The 17,264-nt window shown below is 39.4% G+C and overlaps 1 protein-coding gene across 8 annotated transcripts in view; it reads right to left on the bottom strand.

Annotated features, from left to right (window-relative positions):
• ATF7IP (activating transcription factor 7 interacting protein) overlaps window positions 1-17,264 on the bottom strand; it is a 119,153-nt gene that overhangs the window by 80,155 nt on the left and 21,734 nt on the right. The window contains exon 1 of one of the 8 annotated variants that reach the window (XM_054831696.1): window positions 11,358-11,377. The exons of the other annotated variants lie outside the window; for them this stretch is intronic. The gene's annotated coding sequence lies outside the window, so the exon portion shown is untranslated. Of the gene's footprint in view, window positions 1-11,357; window positions 11,378-17,264 lie in introns of those variants that run through there. 8 annotated transcript variants of the gene reach the window in all.

Raw genomic sequence — 17,264 nt, 5'->3', positions numbered from 1 at the left:
CATAATATAGTTGAATAAACGTACAGCAGGGAGCACTGCAAGGGTCACAGAGGACATTAGGGCTGACACAACAAGAAAAAAAAAATTGAAAGCAATTTATCCTCAAATATAATAAAATTTTTTTTTCTCTCAGTTCTGCTACTATAGCCTATGCACAACTAATCCAGTATAATCCCGCCTCAAATTCTGAAGACAAGTCAAGGAACAGAAATACTAAAGCTTATTGCTACTATAATACAAAATATAATACCGAAAATATTTGAAAGAAAGTGGTGTTTACCACTAGGAAAAAGATCAATTCGCAAAATCAGTTTTATTGCCAGGTTTTTGCTTCCCATCCCTGACAAAGGTAGCTTGAAGGTTCACCAGAACGAGGAATAAATAATTATGGAATTTTATGAGAAAAACTAGCTGCTTTAGACATCCTTCTTCAGACAGACTCACTTTACAGCAGCACTGCTGTAAACACTCACTGTATTCATCTGTGGTCACCAGAGACTACCGCAGTTGCTAAGCAACATCTCCTAGTTTCATCTCAATTTTGATATTAGCCATTTGGGAATATTCATTGGAACCTAATGCTATTTCAATAACTTCATCTCATTCCTCTCCTTTTCCAAAGACCTATAATGCACTGATTGCATAACATCAAATACAAAACGAAAAAGTGAGCTTTTCACAACTGTTTCATAAAATGCAATCAAGTAGATTTTTAAGGGACCAGTGAGTGCTTTTTCTGTATATACAGGAATCTGCCTATACAATTCCGTTTTGGTGATCCTCTCCTACTGTTTCTCCCAAGTCTGCACATTGAGCCATCAAAAATCTGAGAGCGCAAAATACGAAAGAAAAAAGGGGGGGGGGGGGGGAGGGAAAAGCCTCTTTTCTCCTATGCTTTTCTAAATACCTATGTGCATCTTCTACAGATAAAATATCTTAGAATATTTGCATGTGGCAAGAAACAGCCATCATAATGCTACAGGAACCCCAACTGGTTTCAGTGACTATCTTGCCTTTTCTGGTTTCTTACCTTAAGTGGAGAAGTAGAGACTTCCATAATAACAACTATAATAAAAAATTCAAACCATAGAGCAGTTAACATATTATCTAGATTTATTCTACTCTTGGAATACATATACTCCATAAATGAGATTGAACCCTCTCAGAGAGTACCACACGTGAGCCTATACATGTTCTCCTATCTTACCAAAAAAGGACTAATCTAAAAAACCTCCAGTGACTCTACCAATACACAGGCATCAAGCAGCAGATTCCAGTGGCAGGTAAAGAAAACAGACTGCAAGAATCCACACGGTCAATGTATTTCTGTGGATAACATTGCTATGAGGTAATTGCTCCTTGAGAGACTGCGCACACAGATTGTCATTTAACCCAGAGGTCCTTCCTACCAAACGCCTTACAGGACAGCATCCTATGCCCCACACTCTGCATGCTTTGAATACAGTAATAGCATTCAAAAGGGGCAATGAGTTTTCCAGAACTCTAGCAGAATAAGCATCACCACTGCTATGCAGCACCATCTTAAATAGCTTAGTCAAGGTTCACAGAGTCCCATTCTCATAAACTCTATCCTGACCTTATTAAGTAGATTTTAAGCATTAAGAAGTATTCCTGATTGTCTTGTAGTAAGGGTTCTGTTAGGTGAACTGTATGCCGTGACATTTCCCTTTGGATTGAATAAGGATTGAGGAAAAAAAGAGGAAAGGATGAAATTCTAATAATTAGGTGTAGGCTCTTGGAATGAGAACTGTAAATAACTGGTTTTTTATGAAATACTAAATAAGTGGAATTGTGCATGCACTTCAGGCAACAGCTCTTCAAATCATAGCCTTAAACTGACCAGGGAAAAAAAGCAAGTGCTTAGTTAACCATTTGAAATAAGAGGCAACAAACCCAGCTAATGTTAGACAGATGTCTCAAGGATGTAGGTTAAAAAAAAAAATTATCTAGAAGTTACCCAGCTATTGTACTTTCTCATCTTGCAATATGAACCTTAATTTAAAAAAAAAGAAAAAGGAGTCAACTAGTCAACTAGAGTTTGGTATCACTATCAAAAATGAGTCATAGAAGACTTCAAAGCAGTATCAGATTGACAAAGGAAACACTGCAGAGAAAGAGGCTGTTTTTATTTCTTATATACGTTTAGTTCAGGACTTAGAGTAGAACCTTCCGGGAGATATGGTGCCAGACCACAGAGACAGACACTGAGAATGAACTAGTAAGTTTGTGTGTACAGAAACTGCATGACCAATTTTAAGTCTATTATGACCTTTCTTTTGTTTTGGGATTGATCTTCTGTATCCAGAGGCATATGTGAACTGCAGTCTTTAAGGAAAGAGATGTTTTAGAGACATTTCTGGATAATCCCCCCAAAATACCAGTCTGAGAACACTACCTTGCTTCAAAATCCAGACATAATGGCTCTCTGAAACAAGGACTTGGTTCTTCCATTTCTATGAATATATAAACCCCGCTACTGTTACGCTGTCAGTACCTGAACTCTCTCATGGGAAGGTAGAATTGCCTGGCCTTACTTCCCAGAACATTCTTAAGCATCTTAAAGGAAAAAGAAATTCCATGATTTTAGAAGATGATATAGCTACATCAGAGGGCTGGAACACCTCTCCTATGAGGACAGGCTGTGAAAGTTGGGATTGTATGATTGATATGAGAAAAGAAGGCTCTGGGGAGACCAGTACTTGAAGTGGGCCTACAGGAAAGATGGAGAGGGACTGTTTATCAGGGAGTGTAGTGACAGGACAGGGGATAATGGGTTTAAGCTAAAGGAGGGTCGATTTAGAGTAGATGTTAGGAGAAATTCTTTACTGTTAGAGTGGTGAGGCACTGGAACAGGCTGCCCAGAGAGGTCGTGGATGCACACTCCCTGGAAGCATTCAAGGCCAGGTAGGATGAGGCTTTGGGCAACCTGTTCTAGTGGAGGGTGTCCCTGCCTGTGGCAGGGGGGTTGGAACTAGATGATCTTTGAGGTCCCTTCCAACCCAAACAATTCTATGATTCTAGATTGCCCATCTCCAGCTGGAAGTATCCTTCCCAAATGCCTTGATAAGGGTAAAGGATGGATAATATGTTGCATGTTGGGTTTTTTTCACCCATTTCACAAGAGAGGGTTTGACAGGATGCTTGCAGCTGACATTCTAACACTGTCTCTGGTCTAGATACAATCCACTCTAAAACAAAAACTTTTGCATGGAGGTACTTTTGCCAAAGACTTCTGAAGTCTGGCATACTGCTTCATCCAGCTGCATAAGTAAGTCCAACAAATCATAACTATACTTTCAGCAATATCACTTTATTAAAAAGCTTCTATTTTTCCTGCAAGTTCATATTGAGACAGGTCCCTTTGAAGACTGGATTTTTGTGATCAGTAAACCATAAAGACTGTTAGAATTATTCAAAGAATACTTACACAGGTGATGTCACTTGGGTTAATCTTCCAATCACCAGTCTCTATGAACAAGGTGCTCTAGCTGCTAAGTAGGTTGCATTTATCTTTTGCATTGCAGGATGACCAAATGTCAGCCACCACACCCGTAGCAAAACACTAGTACTAGGAATCTTAAATATTTTCTGTGAATTACAGATTATTGTTAATATTAAAGGTATGTGGACTTCTAAACATAAGAAAATGAAATTAAAATCTGTAGTCTGAAGACAACTATCCTCCACGACCAAGAAAGAATTCATCTTTGTGTTTCCTCAATTTCTTAGAGAAAGGTCCTTGAAGAAGAAAGTACAAAAAAGTTATATGCAAAATGTCCTCTTGACAGTCCTCTTGACAGTCCTCTTGAAAACCTGCAGCCTACTGTGTTCTCAGTCTAGGTTTCTTAGAGGACACAAATGCAAAATAAAGAGGAAGACTGCAGAGATGTTCTACCTGATAAATGCCTTTTAGAATAAGAAGCTATAGGCCTCAAATGAGATCAACTTCCAGAAGTATTTCTTATGTCTTAAGATGCTCTTCACTGATGACCCCAATGAGGCTTGTAATTATGCAGGATGCACACAACACACTAAAAGGCATTCCTGGCTTGAAACTTCACATCTAGAATGATAGGTTTTAACTTTTTTCCCCTGTAGAATTCTTTTCAACAACAGCTATGAATGCCAGTTTGCAGTCACCTAACACCATTAACTGTGCATGTTAGCTGGCAATGAACTTGTGGACAGAAGTCAGCCAGCAATGTCTTGCTGATGCTGACTAGTAAGATCATAGATACTAGCCAAGCAAACCAGAGAAACATATCTAGAGATACAATCCTCCTAGGAGTGAGAAAGAGCAGGACTAGACCTACCTCCAAAGCCAGTATTGCATTCCTAAGTGGAAAGGATGGAAGCAAACAAAAGCAAAACACATTTCCTTCCAGTAACAAGGTCACTGTTTTGCTTGCTACTACAAGTCTTTAAAAATAAAGAAAACAAGACAACACTACAAACTCATGAAGCATTGATAGCCTGCATGAAACATCAAAGTAGCGTTCACTTGTATACTATAAAAAAAAAAAAGTAGCCGCAAGTTTAGCTTAACTAATGTGTTATTTGGCAGTGATTTTGCCAGAACAGTCCATAAAAAGTTGTTGAACCTGGACCTAAAAAACTGGCCAGGCTACAGTGATATTGCCAGCACTTTCAGTAGTGGTTAATACTGCAAAAGATTTCTCCAAACTGCTGTCTGAAGAGCTCAAAATAGCTCCTACAAAAACCATCCTTAATTTTACCATTGTGGGAGGGGAAAAAAAGCAGTTGATGAAGCAACAATCCAGGAGCACCATCATCACAAACACTGAAGTATGTGAAAAATTTATACAGCTATTTTAGACTGCTTGCCTTCCCAAACTCCACAGAAAATTATATGGAAAAATATGCACCCACACAGAGTCAACTCAGTGTGATCACCTACATAAACTTCATTTGTCTTGTCTAGAAAGCTTTCCAAATGCCAACCAGAGTTAGAAGCAGACAGTATGAATTATACTCAAAAATGCCTCCACTGACAAATGGTATAAAACCCACAAAGGAACACTGTCTTAAAATTTGACAATTTAGGTTTAGCTGTAATAGCTCAACCTCTAGAAAGTTTCTACTCGGAAACCTTTAACATCAAAAGGAATATTCTGAATGTAGCTCTCCTCCACAGGCTGACTTTTGCCTGGTGAACCAGCAAGCCACAATGCTTGTTTGCTTGCTTCCTGTAAAGAAAAGGACTGCAGTTTCACCTTATCCCAAAAATTAAAGGCTAAATTTCTGTTTGAATGACTGAAGACACCAATATACATTCTTTCTTCATGTGCTGGCACATAACAGCTGAGCTGTTTCCTGATAATTTTTCAGACTAACTCCAGACTCTCCTGACGATTCTGTATGTGTGACCATCTCTGTCCAAGTTTGCATTAGTGATTATAAAACTACCTTATTTATGTACCCAAAAGGTGAGTATTAACCATGTCATATTCATTTGTCACCATGGGACCTTCTTGGGGAAGAATTTCTCTAAATAATAGTACTAAGGAGACACTGAGGAAAGGGTAGCAGAAGCTATTGAACTAGATAACCTCCTGAGAATACTTCTAATCAATTTTCTTTGGAAGCTACTAGCAGCTTCTTTAAAATCTTGTACAGCTCCAGTGAAAACCACCTGCACAAGAACCTATTGATCCTTGAAGGGACACTTTAAAAAACTCTTTGTTTTGAGACGACGTGTTCCCTGTAAGTTCTATTTTCTCCCTTGAAATAACGCAAATTTCTGTGAAGTCTTCTGTGAGTACAAGACTGAATGTGCCAGGATAGTGTTAAAAGACACCCCCCATGCCCATCTATAAGAAAAGTGTTAACAGAACACTCTATAGCTGTAACATTTTGATTCCAAAGACGACTTCAAAAAGAAGCCATTCAAAAGCATGACATTAAGATGTCAACCAGCAATACTGCCAACCTCCAAAAATGCTCATAGTACTTTTCCTCAAATGGTAAGACCTTGTAGGTATCATAATAGCAATGAACTGGTGTAAAATTGAGTTGACTATAGATACAGATTCCAAAGATGCTTTTCTGGCATTGAGCCTAGATTAACAGTTGAAATTTTTTCCCACCTTTTAGCAGGTGCTGGATTACAAATCTATGCTAATATTGGTCCAACAAATGAAGTGGTTCTAACAGTCAATGTGGCTACAATACTGTAAATCAAAAGTAACTCTTGAAAAAAAGAAAAAAAATCCCACTTTTAAAATTCTGTTTATGAGGTACTTTGGCAATAGGTCTTGTTTCTGTATCAGCATATCCATTATAGAGGAATAAAGAATCTTATTTTGAATGAACACTACAATTATACCTGACAGTCTTTCAATTTTGCCTGGAAGGAGCCATCATTCCAAATGTAAAGTTTTTTTAATTCTAAAAAGAGAGATACTGAATAAGGACTCTACCTGGATGAGTAGTATGCTTTTCCTCTTTTGTAGAGATTTCCTTATCAAAGTTGTTTTGTGGCTTTTTTAATACTGAATAGTTTGATAAGGTCGTCACACCTTCTCCTGCCAAGTATCTTTCTCTCTGGAACTACATCTGAACTAGAGGTAGCTATGCTTTCTGATGGACAGTATTAGGATATTCTCTCCAAAATGCTACTAGAGAGAAACAGATTCTGCTTAGCATGTTTTAGCAAAATCCTCATGACAGTGACAGAAAACTGCTTCCTTTGCTGTTCTTTTCATTGAATTTCATTGAGTTTCTCAATCAGACTTTGATGGATTTTCTCTCTCTCTATCTCAAAGCAGTTTAAGAAAGGGACACTCCTTTCTGTATTCTTTTCATTGGTGCTGCATATTTTTTGCTTCACAGCAAGATCCAAATTTAGTCCTTCCCGATTCTTTTTATTGCATAGAGCAGAACTGGAGATAGGAGTCCTCTGATGGCAGGACTCTGGGTTTATTCTTTCAAGCATGTTTGAAATATTGACTTCACAAGGGACCTCCTAGATACCTCTGCTCTGTTCAGTAGAGATCCTTTGTCACAGTCAGAGTATGTTCAGCCTATGACCACAGTACCAGGTTTTAAACCATGAGACCCAGAACTAGCCATCAGAGTTCCTTCTCAACTGAGACATTACTGGGCTGACATTACTGGCATGACGCAGCTCTGGTTCACTTTGAAACTGTGCAAAGATTATGAAGATTGATAGAAAGACTGAGCAATGAGCTTTAGAGCCTCCTATTCTGTCTCGGAATCCTGTTGGCCAATGCCTTACTGCCAAAGTAGCTTCAGAAGAGCCGAATAACTGTTTCGGTCAGTTCAAGTTCTTCCATCTTTCCACTCTCTTCCAGGGAAGGAAGAGTCGCTTCTCTTTTATGCGGAAGATGTTTTACAACAGAGGGCCTGCCAGCACTTCTCGGAAGATTTTCCTTGAAAAGGTTGGGAAAAAAAAAATCCTGCTCCAGTCTGAACCCTTTAGTGAACTTTTCCAAGAAAAAGAGAAGGAAAAGAAAAAAGATAAGAGAAGGATTGTCTACATGCTCAAATTCAAGAGGAGACAAAAATCTATTTTGCTTCTCCATTTGGGGCTTTCTTCATGTTCTGCACTGTATTTGAGTAAGCTGAGGAAACGAAAAGGAAGACAGACCTAAGGCAGGAAGCATTTCAACAGAAGTTAAGACTTGAAAATAGAAGGGTGTTTTTTCAGTCAGACTAAATGACAGTGTGAGAAAGAACCACTCCACATTACACCATTACTTCCACATATTTATAGACCTCTCTCATTGTTATTCTACATGGACACAGCTTTCTGTAAAGCCAACATAATAAGAATACTTTCCAAGTTCAGTAAGAGAGATTAGACTCCATCTCCCTCCAAACCAAAAGCAAAACTAAGACATAAAAATTATGTAATGCCCTTGGAAACAAAGAATTCTTCATTTTTCTCTGTCCTTGTAAAATACACTCCTTACCTAAAACCATCAAAAATTCTGTTCTACAATTATCACACACATTTACAGGATTGTTGACATTGCAGTAAAGGATCAATGTGCATTTTTGCAGTGACAAGTCCTACTGCCATATTCCTTAGCCCCTCATTTCCACTCCACTATTTCTACTATGTTGGCAGACCAGTTTGTAAAACACAGCACAATAAGCCATTGAACCAGCTTCCCCCCCAGGGGCCTTTCAGATCAGTTTTCTGATCTGGCTCCTTGCTGTGCCAGTGTAATGAACAGGATGGCAAAGGCTAGGAACAAGTAGCTAGAACCAGGAAGTTACAAGGGGTGCTTAAGCAGTGTTGATGCAAAATGTTGAAATCACAGCTTAGATTACTTCCAGCTACTCAAGCCACAAATATCAGTGGCTTATGTACTCTACCATCAGATGATAGATACTGCGTGTGTCTACCTATATGCGAAGTTAAGCTACACTGTCTAGATGCATCTTCCATCAAGTATGCCTACGTACTCAAAAGTCTGAACTCAATTACTTCCTCCCTGAACACACAACTGTGAACCCCGCCTCTTTCCTCATGCTCAACAGCAAATAAGTTAAAAACCCCCATGCTTTTGGGCCATCAAGGCAATTTTACTGCCACAAAGATGTCTGAGCTGTTCAACATTAGGAGGTATTTAATGATAAACCAAAGCTAGCAAAAGATTTGTCTTGAAGTATCATTGTAAACCAGAAAAATTCAGAAAGCTGTCAAGCAAGTAAAAATCCATGCAGCTGAACAACAAAATTGACACACATAAGTCTATGGGGTTGAATGGGATCAGCCCAAGGGTACTGAGGGAGCTGGCGGAAGTGTTCACCAAGTCACTTTCCACCATTTATCAGCAGTCCTGGCTAACCACGGAGGTCCCAGTTGACTAGAACTTAGCAAATGTGACGCCCATCTACAAGAAGGGCTGGAAGGAGGATCTGGGGAACTACTGGCCTGTCACTCTTACAGAGTTACAGAGCAGATCATCTTGGGTGGCATCACATGGCACATACAGGACAACCAGGTGATCAGGCCCAGTCAGCATGGGTTTATGAAAGGCAGGTCCGCCTTGACCAACCTGATCTCCTTCTATGATAAGGTGAACCACTTAGTGGATGACAGAAAGGCTGTGTGTTGTCTTCCTGGACTTTAGTGAAGCTTTTAACACTGTTTCCCACAGCATTCTCCTGGAGAAACTGGCTGCTCATGGCTTGGACAGGTGTGCTCTTCACTGGGTAAAAAACTGGCTGTGTGGCCGGGTCCATAGAGCTGTGGTAAGTGGAGTTAAATCCAGTTGGTGGCCCGTCACAAGTGGTGTTCCCCAGGGCTTAGTCCAGGGGCCAGTTCTCTGTAATATCTTTATCAATTGTCTGGACAAGGGGATCGAGTGCACCCTCAGTAAGTTTGCAGATGACACCAACTTGGGTGGGAGCGTTGATCTGCTTGAGGGTAGGAAGCCTCTACAGAGGGATCTGGACAGGCTGGATCAATGGGCCGAGGCCAACTGTATGAGGTTCAACAAGGCCAAGTGCCGGGTCCTGCACTTGGGTCACAACAACCCCATGCAACACTACAGGTCTGGAGAAAAATGGCTGGAAAGCTGCCTGATGGAAAAGGACCTGGGGGTGTTGGTTGACAGCCAGCTGAATATGATCCAGCAGTGTGCCCAGGTGGCCAAGAAGGCCAACAGCATCCTGGCTTGCATCAGAAATAGTGTGGCCAGCAGGACTAGGGAAGTGATTGTCCCCCTGTACTTGGCACTGGTGAGGCCGCACCTCAACTACTGCATTTGGTTTTGGGCCCCTCACTACAAGAAGGACACCGAGGTGCCGGAGGGCATACAAAGAAGAGCAACAAAGCTGGTGAAGGGTCTAGAGCACAGGTCTTACGAGGAGTGGCTGAGGGAACTGTGGTTGTTTAGCCTGGAGAAAAGGAGGCTGAGGGGAGACCTTCTCACTCCCTACGACCACCTGAAAGGAGGTTGTAGTGAGGTGGGTCTTGGTCTCTTCTCCCAAGTAAGAAGTGATAGGACAAGAGGAAATGGCCTCAAGTTACACCAGGGGAGGTTTAGATTGGTTCTTCGGAAAAATTTCTTCACCAAAAGGAACAGGCTGACTAGGGAAGTGGTGGAGTCACCATCCTGGAGGTATTTAAAAGACATGTAAGATATGGTACTTAGGGATGTGATTTAATGGTGAACTTGGAAGTGCTAGGTTAACAGCTGGACTTGATGATCTTAAAGGTCTTCACCAACCTAAACAATTCTGTTCTATGAACAGTGACTACACCAGCTGCCTCAAGCCATTCCAGCTCTATCAGTGACCTCTGTCTTCTGTTAAGACTGCTGGGAAGTCAAAAAATGAAGTCAGAGATGGTGAAAATCTGCATCTCAAGGATTTTTAAACAACATGGGTAACAACTTTCTTTGGCTTACCACGTAATTTGAGGAAAATAGAGAAATTACGAGGAATGAGATCTATCACAGCAGCACGCCAAAAATTTCATCATGGAATGTCCCCTGTTATTTTTCTGTCCATTCTATTGCCAAAAGCTTCTCGCTATCTAAGCTAAGACAACAAGGTAGAAGTACCAACAAGCTGATCTACCTTTGAAAAAGAAGCATAGTGCTTGTGCCACTCCCATGATAAAGCAATGAACTCAAACTACCTGTCTGCCATAAAAAAAAAAAATCTGCTCTCCTGCACTGTCTGGGGATAGCAGGAGCAGACCTTGCCCTCTGACATTGTTCAAAGTGTGCACCTGCACAGTAACAGGGAAGAACTCCATATATGTATCAGAATTACCTTGATTAAGGAACTCTGAATGCTTGAAATAGCTAGGTGTATGTCTTGGTAACACATGGTTGCCTCACCAATTCTGTTTGAGGAAGGTGCCACTGAGAATTATGAAATGGGACAAGACAGGCTGAAGCAGATTCTCTCTCATGTGGGAAAGAAAGGCAGTTTCCTTCTGTCTGAAGCAGTATCTCAATCCTCTCCACACCATTTGCTTGGGAGTGATGCATGTCCTTAGACTGATCATCCTAGAAGATATCCTTGAATGTAACCCTAAAGAACATCTGAAACACATCTTAAGATGGGTATCAAGAGACTATATGAGTGTGATCCATTTCTTTGCCTTAAAGTCATATGGGTAGTGGAATAGTCAGAATGCTGCATAGAAGCATCTAAGGAAGTAATGGTCTTTCATGTCAAGAACTGAATCCTAAAAATAACACAACATTTGGCACCAAAGGGTATTCTGGAAAATAAACTATTTTGTTCATGAGGCTTCCTCCGCTTCCAAAAGTTGCAATTCCTAGAAAGATAATTAATAACCAGGCTAGGTATAGAGGAAGTCTCACCAAAAATTAAGTCAAAATGCGCAGATTCTTGCATGATCATCTTGTTCTGGAAACTGCTCTCTGCTTTTGAAGGTGTGGCTTTTCAGCTTCTCTGTTCAAGATTTCTTCAAATCTGAGATTCCATAGGAAAGGTTTATTTTCTTACAAAGATCCATAACACTGCAAAGTTCATAATCTTTCAGGTTATACAGGCAGTAAAGGTGAGATAAAGCAGAGAGCATACATACTGAACTCAGCTCTGAGTACAGTCAGATACATTCTCAGCATCTGTCGGTCTGAGGGGGATGTGTGAAGATTTACATTAGATCCAGGTACAGTGAAGGCCAAAAGCCTGGAGATTCCAAAGTCTCCATATGCCAAGAGCAGAACTTCACTAGCAAAGATACACCAGTCTGTAAAAGCAGAGAAGCACTGAAAGCAAAAAAAACCAACAGAACAAAGCACAAGTCTTTGGGACAACAATGCAGTAGCAACAAATTCTCTATGCCTTGCTGGACAACTGGAGTTTCAGGGCACAGTCTGCTTGTTTGCTGGCAGGATAACACACATGTATCCCTGTGGATACATACAGCTTTGGTCAAACAAGTCCCCACATGACTGTTCCTCACAATAACAAAATTGCAGCAGTGGTGCTGATGCGGGTGGGGGAGAACACAACCCAAAAATAAAACTTTTGAAACTCTAATACTTGTTTTCTACCCACAGTGCATGTGTGTTTGTGTACGCATATGCACAATGACAAATCATGAAGGAAGATGTGTCATTACCTTTAGCACAAGATACTATCACCTGGAGAATAAAGCACCAGACTGGTGCCGAAGATGATCTTGTTTCCATTTAAATTCCACTACTGATCAACAATTTAGCCCTGTCAAATCAGCATTATATCCTGCCTCAGTTTTTCTTGACTGTAAAGTGAGATAGAAAGATGAGTCTTTTTCAGTAAATTTTACTGCCAAAAGTCACAAGTTGTGACAAAGCGATCTACAAGAGTCTTGCATCTTGCATTTTGTTAGGAGAAAAGCTTTAGCTAGTCAGCAGATACAAGTAAGAGACTCAGTAACACATGTAAGTAAATACAAAAGCAAATGTATTTATTTTGAAAAGACAGCTTTTATTTTTTTATGCTTTTAAAGATGACAATACATTTCAAGTTCACAATGGGTACAATTTCATAACCTTAAAATCTACACCTTACAAAATCATTGCTTTTCAAGTAAAATAAAGAGTGTGAGAATGATTTCTAATACATCTGAAAATACACGTTATGCAATTCTGGAACAAAACCACCCAAATTGCTTTTCTTGTAAGATTGCATGGTATTATTTGAGGGAAAAGGTAAGGTTGGATGACTGTCAAATTATGAATTCCTATGATCTGGCATGATTTTCTGTGAAGTTTAACATTGATTCTGAATACCCTGGGTTTAACTCTTGATCTTAGGGCTATAACAACACTGTGCAGGACATGTTTTAATTAATAGGGAAGTCCCTTACTTGGTAAGAATGTTATTCAAATATTGAATTAATTTTGAAGAGTGGAAGTTTTCATTAATAAATTCATTGCTTCTGAGAAAATTCCACAAGTTACAAGTTCATTCCAAATGCCACTGTTTGTGTCTTTTTTTTTTTTCCACAAGGATATTGAAATAAACATGACCAAAACCCCCAAATAACCAAAGCTAAAAGATCTAGTTCAATGCTTCAGCATTTTTGCTGAGGATTAGAATGCTTCTCCTATGAAAACAGTTTCTAGAAAATATCAATCACCAAAATTTCAGACAATGCTTCTAGAATCCATTTCATAAATCATTCAAATTTATGAGAGCACAGAACAGAGAAAGTGATATATATTGATGGAGAAAAATGGAACTACTTTGCTCTATTATCCAAAAACACGCATCTTTCTTTAAGCAAAGTATAAAGCCATGTTTTATCTGAAGAATTCTGAAATGCTCAGGCCTTCCAACTCTAAGGACAACAGGATGCAGAGACAGAGGTTATAGTAAGCTGTGGTAAACGTAAAAGTTCAAGGAGCTTAGGAACACACAGAATGAGACTCAGTAGCCTAAGAACAGGCAACTAGCGCTGGTTTTGATGCTCTATAACCTACATGAAGCTGAGTAACACAAGACCTAGAAGAGACCAGTGCCCTTCTGGAATCACAGCTGAGATGCAGAAGTCACATCCTAGAGCACCTAAAATGGCTCCACATGACTATGCCTGTAAAGTGAATCTTATCCTTGAAAGCTAACTGATGCTAAATTCCAGAAGTGTAGGAAACGCACAGCAAATGCCTCCTTTCTTTCTCCAAGCTACCAATAAATGGTTTAGCTGCTACAGAGAAAGTCTCTTGGGAACTACCTAAGCCATGTAATAAAACTAGTATTTTGCAGCATACTTTTAAGGGACCCAAATCCCTAAAATGTCATTTTCTTCGTATGTTTAACAGATCAAATGCAAAGTCCAATTCAAAATTATCTTTGTGCTTTAACAAAGGGCACAGATTCCATGGGCTGTAGTAGCTTGGTAACAGTTACAAATTAATGAAAGTTTCATATTGTGCATAAAGGAAGGCTTATTTAATCTCTAAAAAGGACTGGGGTGAAAAACTCTTCTCCAAATCAGTGTAATTTCCAGATTTTGACTCAAGTAAGAAGCCTGGACCAATTTTGCAGGAAAACAACTAATAACAAACATGGATTCTCAAATGCAAAGGTCACACTATGCGAATGAGAAACACCACCACTACAGTTTTGTTCCATCTAATTTCTACAATGACAGCTCAGAAGAGCTTAAAAAAGATTTTCCATTAAAATCTTGAAGGTGTCAAGTCCCCTACCTTTCCAAAACAGAATTAAAGGAATTTCAAGATGTTTCTACTAAATATTAAAAAAATCAAAATCACTTCACCCTCTCGACTGACTTTGAGAAATCATTCATCTGGAATACTGTACTTCCAACCATTTATTTCCAATTATGTAACACATTTAACCCAGTGATTGATCTCCCAAATAAGTGCCTTGATGCACAGTAATGAAGGTGATTCATGAAATAAAACACTTGCTTGATTGGCAGCATATAACAAGCTGCTTCTTTTCATCTTTTGTAACATACATGACAAGGTACTTGTGAATCTTACATAGGAAGACTGAAATCCAGCTATAAAGTTGTCCTCAACTTGAAAATGCTTTATATCAAAACCATCTCTATTCCTTGGAACTTAGAACTGTATTGCAAATCAAGAAGCAATTCTTTGAGCAAGCTATAAAGCTTAGAAAGTATCTGCTTAGTTTGGTGTCCACAGAAACCTTCTCACTCCCACAACTGGTACCCAGATGAAAAATTTAGCACAATCTCTTGACATTATATCGAGACCACAATACATTTACATGTAAGTGTCTGACTAGTCATATGGCACAACATAATGCGAAAGAGGTTTGGGAAGTAGATGCTGCTATTTTATGCATTTGGCCTTCCACATTAGAGACACTCTTTAATTTTAGAATTACATCTGGTCATTGTATTTTTGGGTAGAGCTAGTCTGTTTATGCTCAAGTTCCAAAGCACTAGGCTCTGCATCTTAACGTACTAGTATTGTGGGTTCAGGTTCATAGTATTGACTCAGGTTCACAGTGCTCACTGACTTCAGTACCTGCACAGACACTTTGGAACAGCCTTCTTGACGATCATGACAGTGGCATTAGACACCCAAATGGTTTCTCTTCAAAACTCAAACAATTATAAGCTGACTTTATTATTCAGAACCGATTGAAGCCAGAAGTTTGAGCACAGGTACTAACTTTTTTGTTAATTAGACAATTAATTCTGAGTATTTTCATCTTGTTTTCAAAATGCACAATTCTCAGAGAAGGCTGCTGCTAACAGTATGATAGCCTTCCAAAACAATGCAGAAGTTACAGCAGTATCACAGCAATCTTTCAATGTGTGAAGAAAAAGATCCTATCAACAATTTTCAAACTACTACATATGCATTTGAACAGAATAGTTAATTACCACAGCTGTTTGGGAAGAAAACTTTCTTTTCCATTTTACCGTAACTAGAGTAGTAATTAGCAAAGTGCTTCCATCTTCCTCCAGGGAAAGTCAACAGCAACAGGGACTAATAAGTCAGGGGTACATGCTACTTTCATTAACAGACTTGAAATATTTTTATTTTCTTTAAAAGACATAGAACCATGCTTAGAGATTAAAAACTGGTCAGATTTCGCATAGAAGCAAACAGCACTGTAGCTATTAAGGGATAAATAATGTTATTTTTTCCCAGCTCAAGTATCAGCCAGTCTTATCATTTATTCATTAAAGTCCTTTCATTATTCTGTAGGCTATTGTTCCAATATCCTTGTTAAACGAATGCTAGTTCTTTGCTAGAAACAATCACTTCTCTTTAGAAGACAGAAGCAAAGCCTCTGGGGGGAAGGAAGCTCACCTGCCATATTAAGTTAGAAATAATCATGGCACGTCCAAACCAACTGATAGCCTGCATCATCTACTTTAAGTGGCACTAAAGTTAAGTTTTAGCATTTTAACTTTGATAGTTCCTATGATAGCTGGATTTTCTGTGCCAAACGAACAGTCTCGAACTTGGTTTTGCAATGCCTCTCCTCCATTATTGAGTTGACTGATAACTTCCTAGCCTGGAGAATGCAGGTTATTTACAAAATTTGTTTTATACTGTCAGCAACGCTTCCTGGAACATACATGCAGCTCTTGGCATGCATGATACTTGATTTATCCTAGCCAATCAATCAATGAAAACAGATGCAATTCTACAGCTTTCTCACTTTGAGAACTAGCTCATGAGACATCGTTTCATTCCCCCTGCTGCTGTCAAATATGTAATAGATGCCATTAGGACAGTCAGCAAAAAATCCTGGGCTACAGCATGTTCAGAATTTTCTTTCCATCACATCTTGTGACAGCAAATCCAGATGTGACAGAGTTGCATAATGTTCCCTTCCTGGCCCCATAATGAAACCAACTGCACGCACTGAAAGTTGCTGATGCTCTACCTCAATCAAAGCTGGAAAACTTCATAACTATTTTCAGTAAAGGCAATATATTCATTGTTCGCAGCATTGATTAGCTGATGTTTCCTAAGTACAGTTCAGATCTATCCAGAACAGCTAAACAACCCTCTGTGAGGTTGCTAATGGAGAACACAAGGGACCTCTTCCCCTCCTACCCCAACACACACATACAGAGTGCAGGCCTATACCACAGCTGATAAGCTCTGCTTGTGACTGATCATAGGCAAGATAAAAATGTCATTGAAGTTCTAAAACAAGGCAGTATAAAAGTTGCACTGTTCACAGCTTTAAATATAATCCTCTGTGATTAAAAAAAACCACCCACAAACAAAGCAGATTTCAGGGCAAAAGGAAAACACCATATAAGGTGAAATTTTAGGGCAGATCCGGCTACACATTAACAAAAAGGCCCACAACAAAAGAGAAATAAAATTATAAATAAGGTCACTGACTACACACCACTGGGATGACTGAATATTATTACGTGGTTTACTGTTCTAGACCATAGCGTTTTCATTCAACAGTTACAAGTTTTGCTGCACTGAAATTAAGCATTCCTCATCACTGTCCCTTCTGAAAGGGGAGACAAAGAAAGTATCCAGAATCAACATGTCTGGTGAAAAATACCAAACTGCTATTATTAAGAAAGACATTGTAAAGCATGACAACAAAAGGAGCCACTTCTAATCTCATCAGACCATTAAATGCCCTTAGCCATCCATTTGCTGAAACCAGAAAGGCACATTTGGCTAATGCAAAGCTGGCTAACTTTCTTGACCTCATCATCTAACTATCTCATCTGGCTAAGAGCCACAAGATGAGATGGTCCAGAAATTATTCTTGGGCAGAAGATCTAG

Source organism: Grus americana, chromosome 1 (assembly GCF_028858705.1).
Source record: "Grus americana isolate bGruAme1 chromosome 1, bGruAme1.mat, whole genome shotgun sequence".
Taxonomy (NCBI): domain Eukaryota; kingdom Metazoa; phylum Chordata; class Aves; order Gruiformes; family Gruidae; genus Grus; species Grus americana.
The sequence above is the reverse complement of the archived record's forward strand: the minus strand, read 5'-3'. Positions and strand labels throughout refer to the sequence as shown.